Below are 9,465 nucleotides of genomic sequence, written 5' to 3' on the forward strand. Positions count from 1 at the left end.
GATTTAAGTTGAAGAAGAGATTATTATAGATGACTTTAAGTTACTTAACAGCTCTCATTTCCCATCTTATTGCCTATGAAATAGAGACAGTGGGTTGTTTTATGATTGGATGTGAGTCCAGAATGGGTGCTGACAGGGCAAACGCTCGATACATCCCTGACTGTTGTGGTTATTGCTGATGCTGCAGGTTCCCTCTCCCAAGGACTCTCCACTGTTCCCACAGTGCAGGATGCTTCCCCTCGGTACCTGCAGAAGCCAGTGACAGAGCACCATAGGGGAACCAGGGGATCACCCAGTGTCTATACTGGCCTTAATTTCTGGTTCTCCATTTCACCCCCCTGAAGACCAGTGCTGAGACCATGGAGTCCTGAACCCTGAGCAGGTAACAAGAGGAAAGGACACACCTGAACACATTCCAGTGACTCTTCTGTACCCAGGTGACAATGGACAGACTTCCTTCCTCCTGTGCTTGGAAAAGAACCCAGCTTACTAGTTACTTCTTCCCTCTAGTCCATGCTGATTGCAAGCTTAGCCTGCCCTTATCTGAAAACACACACACACACACACACACAAACACACACCACACAGACACACACAGAGACAGAAAGACAGAGAGACAGAGACAGAGACAGAGAGACAGAGAGACTGGAGACTGATTGAGGGTCTAGTTGCTAGATTAGCTACTGACATGTAAGATAGGCCCAAACACGAAAGCCTTCCTTTCATTGTGAGCCACACAGCTGCTGGTGTGTAGATCAGTGGATGAGTGTCTACTTGGGAAATACGAACTTCCATGTTTAACCCTCACCACCACCCCCTGAAAATAACCGAGCACAAAAATCAGACAAATATTATAACAATAAAAACAAACCGACAACAAGCCACAGAGGAAAGATGCTATTTCAGTGTTGAACCTCTGCCTGCTTTATTTGAAAAGTTGTTTTGAGCATGCTTTGCTTGTGACACTTGATTTATTATACTTTATTTTACGTAGAATCAGTCTCAGCCAGCCTGATCAGAGCCAGCCTCCTCAGGGTGTCTGCTTGGAAGGTTTCTATACGTGTGCACACACGTACACATGAGTATATATCCACATATATATGTACCTATGCAGACACGTGTATATACATGTATGTACACACTGTATGCAGGTTTACATAATATACACATGTAAGCATGCATGCTTGCACATAAGTACATAGACTGTATACAATCCAGCACCCGTCCTTCCACAGCCTCTTTCTCAAAGACTCCTCTGTTCTCACGTTTATGATCAGCAGAGCCAGTCTCTGAAATTCACCTGCCTCTGAGTTCTTAAGCCCCCTGCAGACAAGAGTCCCTTTGAAGCCTCTGTCTCACCATCTACTCACTTCCTGCACTCACTCCCTTAGCACAAAGGCTAAGCACCCAGTGTGTCATGAGATTGTCCTGTCATTTTTCACACCAATGGGGACTTTGCCACTGAACTCTACCTTCCCCCTAAGAGACCTTTAACTTTCCTCTTTTTAAAACTATTTTCAGCACCAACCAGCAAACCTCTTTCTCTCTTTGGACATTTAAGGGGAATCCCAAAGAAAACTCAACATTTCATACCCATTCACACACTGTCTACCTCACTCACCGTGCAATGGAACTCAGCAAGTACAGGTTTCCTGCTGTTACTGAGACTCGGAGAAGATGGGATAGGATTCAGTTCTCCCTCTCAGCATCCAGCCTGGCTGTCACTGTGGCCAATACCAAAATCTGTGGGTTCACATGAGGGGTCAACTAGGCCTCCTTCCCTTCCTTTTTCTTCCTCTTCCTTCCTTTCCTCCATCTGTCCATCTTTTCTTCTTCTTTTCTCCTTCATTTCTGTCTTCCCTTCCCTCCTTCCATCTTCTTTTCCTTCCTCCCTCCTTCCCTCTTCCCCTCCCTTGCCCTCTTCATTCCTTTCTTATTAATTTTGACATGGAGGTCTTACTATGACCCCGAGACTGATTTTGAATCTATGATCATCAGTGTGATCCTCCTGCCTCAGTTCCTCTGACACTGGGAGTGTCTACATGTGCACAAGCTAGCCTTGGTCTTTTCTTTCAAAGCCCCCTTCTTCTCTTTGTCTGCCTACTTGGCTTGCCAGCAACAGTCACGGCTCCCTCCGTTTGGCACCCACCTTCTGTGAGGTCATCTTCTCACTGCTGCCTGTTTCTTTCGGCATGTAAACTCTCTGGCAGTGACTCAATGTTTATGACCACACTAACCTATGAGGATCACAATGTTGAAGAGCGAAGCTCTTGCTGGCGCCAAGCTAAGTGTGGACATGTTCCTGGGAGGGGGACAGGGAGTAGGGAGCCAACAGTAGGATGATGTAGATAGTTATGTTGGGGGAGAGACTTCTCTTCAGTCTTGGCATGACATCTAGTCCAGACAGGAAGAAAATGACAGTCATGTTCAGTCTAGCTCCTGGTATTGCTTGGAGGAGGAAATGGAGCCATCTGTTCCACCAGCCAGGACAAACACATTCCCTGCAGCCAGCGTAAAGTACAAGGTATGTACAAGGACAGCTCTGCAGAAGAAACATCTCATATTGCTCCCCAGGGGCTGCATGAAGCGCATGCACTAAAAAAAACCCATCTTTCTCCTAGACTGGGAAAGAGCAAAATAAACTCCCTTTCGATATGGGAGCGGTGGTGGTTAACACTGCCAACTCGACGGCATCTGGAATCTCCCAGGAAGTAAGCCTGTGAGCGGGTCTGGGAGTGGGTTTCCATGTTGGGTTAACTAAAGAAGGAAATCAGCCCTGAATGTGGGTGCTACCATTCTTTAGGCTGGGGAGGAGTGGCCAGACTGAATACAAGGGAGAAAAGGAGCTGAGAGCCAGCATTGCTCTTTCTCTGACCCAGTGCAGGTGCCTGTGACCAGCTGCTTCACACTTCCATAGCCATGTTTTTTTCCACCACGATGGACTGTACTCAAACATGGCAACCTGAGACAAACTCTATCTTAAAATGCTTTTGTCAGGTATCTTGTCGTAGCTACAAGAAAATGAAACGATGCGCGGAGGGGCGGGGTTGCTGAGGAAAGAAATGAGCAGACAGAGTGAATCAGTGAGATGCTGCAACCGTTTCTAAGGCCAGTGAGATCACATGTTTTGTCTACACTGCAGCTCACGTGTGCACAAATATGAGACACAACTCATAATTTTGTCTAGAATTATCAGAGCTTCTTCCCTGGAGGTCTACTGACTAGTTAAACGTAGAAATCACTTGGAGCCTTGTTGATTCCCGGGCCTAATTGAGTCTGGTTGCTTAAACAGCCTCTCTAGTTGACTATTTATCTAGCAAATGTGTGAATTCTGATGTCACTGTGTTCCTCTCTGGGAGCTGGTAACTTCTGAGATGTTCTCAGGGATTGGCGTATATTGTGACAGTAGGCCATGCCATGGTCCCTTAGCTCCTTTGGTTCCTTTGGTGGCCACTCACTCTGCCATCGGTACATGAGTATTAGTCTGGGTTCACTGGGTCATCTCTAAGGGAACTGATTCTTGTGCCTGACAATACCACTCAAGAATCAAAAGGGGCACCAGAAAATAAACTCTAAATCGTGGCTTATTTTATTCACTTGTTTAGGGTGGGAGTGGGCCCACATGCCAGTGTCTATGTGGAGCTCAGAGGACAACTTGCAGAAATTGGTTCTCTCTTCCCACCTTGTGGGGTCCAGGGATGGAACTCAGGTCAAAATGGTGGGGCCCAGGGATGGAACTTAGGTCACAATGGTGAGGCCCAGGGATGGAACTCAGGTCCTCAGGTTTGGTAACAAGCACCGTTGCTTGCTGAACCATCTCCCTGGCCAGAGTTCTAAGACATTTTTAATTAATTAATTTATTTATGTATATGAAATGTTCTGTCTGCATGTACACCTACCTGCATGCCAGAAGAAGGCATCTGACCCCAGTGTAGACAGCTGTGAGTTGCTATGTGGTTGCTGGGAATTGAACTCAGGACCTCTGGGAGAGCAGACAGTGCTCTTAACCACTGAGCCATCTCTCCAGCCCCCAAGGTCTAAGTCTTAAGACTCTTGCCACTGAGCCAGGTGGTATGAGCTAAGAGGGAGGAGAAAAGCCTGTCAGCTCCAACATTCTGCAGTGCAAGTTCTAATCTAAAGAAATCAAAATTAGTGTGACTACCTAGTCCCATGGTATCCCATTGAGTTAGCAGACCTTTTTTTTTTTTTAAATAATAATTGTTCTAGGAAGCCAAGAATGTCAAACAGATGAAAGCAGAGCTGGCCTGTTGAGTGTGTAATCAGGAACCAGAACTCTTTCTGTGGGAGCCTCAAGGCTTCATAGGTACCATTCTATGGAAACCATTGATCTTTCTGAACCCAACATCCCTTGCATGAAGGAGTGAGTGCTTACATAATCGAAGGAAACTGTCACACAAGTTGCAACTGGCAGGACCTACACTCAAAACATTCCTCCAGCTTGTCGCTACACTTGGGTTTACCCTCCCCCAAAGCAATTTCATCAAAAGAGCCACATGGTACTAATGTTGAATTACAAAACCTTTTTGTGGTGCCTCCAAAGTCAAGGGCTTCCACTCCGGGGAAACATCATCACCAGAAAGACATTGTTCTTCTAACAGTCATACTTTGTACTCAAATGAGTAAAAAGTGAAAAATTATAATGTGTGTTCAACCTGACTATGCTTTACTTAATGATTCCCTTATGTCTAGACCTAGTGATGCATCCTAATAAAGCCTCCACCCATCATGTAGTCATGCTTATATCACAGAAGCACAAGCTGGTGCTGCCTGCTCAACGTGAGCCCATTCTTTTCTCTGTTTGATTACGTCTACTCTCTGTGCACCCCAGGAAGTCAAGGAATGAGCGTTACGATGTTATCGGATGCCTGTATATACTTACTGAAATAAGGCATCTCACTTGGGCTTGAAGAGCAGAGGCAAAGTGTGTAAGTCTCACCTACTATTAAATTTCCCCTCATCAAAAGCACATGGAGAAATGTGCCTCAAGGAGACACTGTAGAGAAACACATCAAGGGCGCTGTCAAGACAGGTGGCATCTGAGTCTCTGGAATCCAAGCTAATGCCGCCTCAGAGGACTTGGAGCTAGTTGTGCATTTATTGCACAGCCAATGACTTGTAAACACACCTTGTCACTACATGTGTTCGAGCAATTACCGGGCAATTATACCTGCAAACTACCCGGTAATTAAAAGAAGGAGCCTTGTGTGGGCTGCCACTTGGGAAGCAGCGGCTGTTCCCTGGCTTCATTGGAACGATCCTATCCTCTGGAGGAGCCCTAATGCCATCAAGAGCCAGGAGGTGAGCGATCCATTTATAAAGTAACTGAATTACAGAGAGGAAACGGCTCTGCCTCTGAGGCAGATCCAAGCAGTTCTTCCCAGGGAAGGGGAAAGGAACAGTGATCAAAGGACCATGTCCACAAAAGCTGGAGTCCAGGTGCGCACAGACAGCCAGAACTTGGGTAATACGAACAGAGCTTTGCAACAAGCACCCAGCCGTGAGAAGAGATCTGCCAGGTTCTGGGCCCTACATAGGGCGCTTTCCATAAACAGACTTGCTTCATGGTCAAGCTCTAAGAAAACCTTTATTATTGCCATTATTTTAAATACTTATTTTGATGATGTGCATACATTTATATCTGTCTGTGTATGGGTTTGCATACATGTGAATGCACTGCTCATCGAGGCTAGGAGAGGGTACCCTCACATCCTGAGCTATCTCACTGGTCCTCAAATATATGTTGTGTTTTTACACAGTTCATCTCTAAAAATGTCCCAAGTTACGTGAATTTTTGAGTTAGGGTTTAAAACTTTTCAATTATGACCCTATGGTTCAATTCGCTAACCCCTGAGAGTACTGGGCTGTGAGCTGGTTGTTCATTTTTCTCACCTGTGATGCTATGACGTGTTAGAGATCGCTGGCTTGTGTGATTGGCTCAGGGGGTGATTTTCAGGTGTTTGCTATCTATAGTCTCTAATATGCTTTGCTTTATTTTACCCTACTTCAAAGGGTAGTACAAAGCTGGGAACCTATATTGTTAACATGTTTCAGGCTCCGTAGAAGCCTTGGCAGTCTGAGCCCAATTGGCTCAGAGTAAATGACAGACACCTACCGCCACCTTGACAACTGACATCTCAACTAATTCTTGGGCCTTAGAAAGGGACAATTGCTATGAATAAAGACCCATCATTACTAGCATAAAGAATCCTCAAGATGATAGAGCTAGAAAATTCTGGTCAATAGCAGGTAGAGTGATATTGAATATTAGATAGAGAAAAGGAAAAGTGGAGAAAGAGACCCGGTTGTACTTGGTAGCAGCAGGCTGGCCTACTCCACCCTCTCCCCAAGACTAACTGTTTTCGTAAACATAACTGAAATAATATAATGTATTTATATATGAAATCATGCTAAGTACTTGCCAGTTGAAAAAAAAACCCGATGGGCATCAGGTGCTATTATTGATACCCTGGGTACTTGACATACAATTCCAGGCAAGTGAAAGCACGTAGATGTTCAAATATTATTTCACTCTTTTATAAATTACAGCCTTAGACCATGTAGCTAAAAAAAATATGAAAAGGGAGGTGGCTTTTAAATCATAGAAATGTATTTCGTTGAACCCTGAAAATCTGGAAGCCCAAGGTCTACATTCTGGCTGCTATGGTGCCTGGGACAGGCTCACGTCCTCATTGACATATGTCTTCTCACACGGAGGAAAAGATAAGGGTCACTTTTATAAAAGCATCGAGTAAATGTAGGAGGATGCACCATTCTGGCATCATAGCCTCCTCCCATTGGTGCCTACAGTAAAAACTATCACCACCAGAGGAACTAGGATTTTAGCACGAAATTTTAGAAAGCACCAAAACACTCAATATCATGGCTAAGAAGCATAATCTAGGAACCACATGTAAATAGTTGTGATTTAAAAAATCTCTATTAACTGCCTTCATGTTTATCTTTGCTCTAGAAAACAACTCTTACTTAAAACCAATAGGAACAACTGGAGAAACTCAAAAGCACGGCTCCCAAAGGGTCTAAGTAGAAGAAGTGTAAGAGTTTTACATGCGTCTGTGTTTACACTTGTCCCTCCACTGAAGGGAGATGCCCTCTCTCGCTGACTGGGCTGAGACGTTGGTGAGTGACTTAGCTGTTCAGCCCCGCTGGTGATACACTTGTAAAATATCTCAATGACTCTCCTGGAACAGAGTGAGAAAAGAAAAATGAGATCATATCTGCTGTTACCCTCTCCTAGGGTGTGTCCCAGATGGAAGGACCAGAGAAGCTCATAGGGCTGGTGACTTCAAGGGTAACGATGTTCTAAGCCACTTCACTTGATCTTACCTAAAGGGGGGACAAGAGGCTACCCAAAGGCACACCTCGAGTTTTCTCCACTTCTTTCCAGCAATGTGATGTGACGGTGGCTTTTCAGTGGGTAAGCCAGATTGAGGAATGTTGGCTCATGTGGCTGAAGGCCAGGGACCTGGGGGAGCTCTTTGACCAAGCGATTCCTGTGCTGAAGCAGGGTCATTGTCACATCAGCTGAGACTGACTTCCTCCCCATCCCAACCCCCACAGCTGCTCTTCTGTGAATTGCTTCCAATTCTAATTAAGCATGCCATGAAAACCGCATCATCAGCAACCATAGTTTAAAGGTAGTAACTTGGCCTTGAACAGGGGGTCCAAACTCTAGCGTTACCCTTCCTAATGCTGTGACCCTTTGATACAGTTCCTCAGGTGGTGGTGACCCCAAACCATAAAATTATTTTCATTGCTACTTCATAAATGTGATTTTGCTACTGTTCTGAATCGTAGCGTAGATATGAATGTTCTTAGGCAAGCCCTGTGAAATGGTAGTTTTACCCCCAAAGGACTCTCGACCCACAGGTTGAGAACCACTGCTCTGAGGTAGTGCTCTGGAGTAAAGGCTGGATTTCTAAACTGTTACCTACAATATCCCAGGCTGAAGACTATCAAGAAGGCCAGGCAGAGGCAAGAGCCAGCAGACCCAAAAGCTTGTCCAAACACTCCATCAGTCATTTCTGTCTCAGAAGTAGAGACTGGCAGGAGGTGACAGCAAACAGCAGAAGAGATGTACGCCTCAAAGCCAATGAAGAGAGCTGTGGTAAGAGCTAGCAAATTGACTAAGGCAATTTGCTATAGCTATTTTTTTTAGCTCAGTGTTTCTTATCATTTTTCACCACCAGTTTATTTTTGCAGTAGAAAGCAGTTAAGAAATCTCCAAGTCTCATTGTGAGAAAGTCCAGAGAAGAGTTTGAGCCCTACTCGAACCTGCGGGATGCCAGGCCTCTTGCAATGCCTTGATGAAGATTTGTCTGAGTTTTGCCCCGAAGGTGATTCTGAGACAAAAACTAAAGTTCAGAGTCTACTCATTGAATGATTGCAAGACCTGAGCCTGGTGGTGCAAGCCTGGACTCTCAGGACTCCGGGGGCCATGAGAGAGGAGACCTGGAGTGCGATCTCAGCTGTTTCATACTGAGTTGCAGCCAGCCTGAATGCACAGTGAGGTCCTGCCTCAAACAAACAAACAAACAAAAAAATAGATAACCATGGGTAATAGTGGTAGAGATGTGGGTGGGGCCATAAAGCAGGGAATAGAGGAAGCCCATAATGAATGGCTGTCAGGTAAGTTACTACTGTGGGCCAACTGGCACATAACACTGTTGGAGGGCTCCATGAAACGAGTTTCAGAGGACGCTACCAGGCAGATAGAGGAAGTGGGGTATTGACGCTAACTCTGGTGTTACAAGTTAAAAGCACTTGTGAAGTGAACATTAATTCCCTTGCAGTTTTGCCTCCCCTTATAGATAGGAAGACCTGTCTCTGGTGACAGGAGAAAGCATTCAAATGAAGAAACACGGGAGCTGGTGGATGGAAGGTGATCTCCGTTCTCTAAAATCAAAAGGGTAACACTGAGAGCTCAGAGGCCCTGGATTCCTGCCACATCATAGAGAGTCAGTTCTCCACTGACGCTACTGGTGTCTTTCTGGCTCAGTGACAGCACTGCTGAATTCTGCTTCAATGTCCCTCTATAGGATATGCTTACTCCTTGGTATGGTTGAAATGTAAGGGAAAGCTTTATTCAAAGAGGGGCAATGCTCTTGATCTTCCTAAAATCCTATATCCAGCATCTCAGTAGGTCTTTCCCTAGATTGAATTAAATGGTTTAAATTTGTGTGGCATCAGCCAGGTCCCAACTAAAATCATAACTGTCTGCTGAAAGGCAGCCTGGGCTCCGAAGAGAGATGCTGCAGTCTGAATTGCTGACTCACACAATGGTTATCCAATGCCAGGGGGGTGTTTTCAATCCTTTTAAGGACAAGCTTCACCAGCCAGTCTTGGGGTGTCAAAGGCCATGCTGCCTCTCTCCATTGGAGCCTACTGAACACTGTGTAAGTTCTCAGGAGGTTAGCACACTGCTCT

The 9,465-nt window shown here is 45.3% G+C and overlaps 1 long non-coding RNA gene across 2 annotated transcripts; it reads left to right on the forward strand.

Annotated features, from left to right (window-relative positions):
- Positions 1–5,232: 5,232 nt before the first annotated feature.
- On the forward strand, positions 5,233–8,113 carry LOC311597646. Of its 2 annotated transcripts, none has more exons than XR_014779298.1 (4): positions 5,233–5,319; positions 6,992–7,158; positions 7,277–7,456; positions 7,984–8,113. It is a non-coding gene; the product is annotated as an uncharacterized lncRNA (long non-coding RNA). The 2 variants fall into 2 exon arrangements; XR_014779299.1 differs by lacking the exon at positions 5,233–5,319 and adding an exon at positions 5,355–5,457.
- The last annotated feature ends 1,352 nt before the right edge of the window (positions 8,114–9,465 follow it).

Source organism: Acomys minous (genome assembly GCF_964271855.1).
Source record: "Acomys minous genome assembly, chromosome: 1".
Lineage (NCBI taxonomy): Eukaryota > Metazoa > Chordata > Mammalia > Rodentia > Muridae > Acomys > Acomys minous.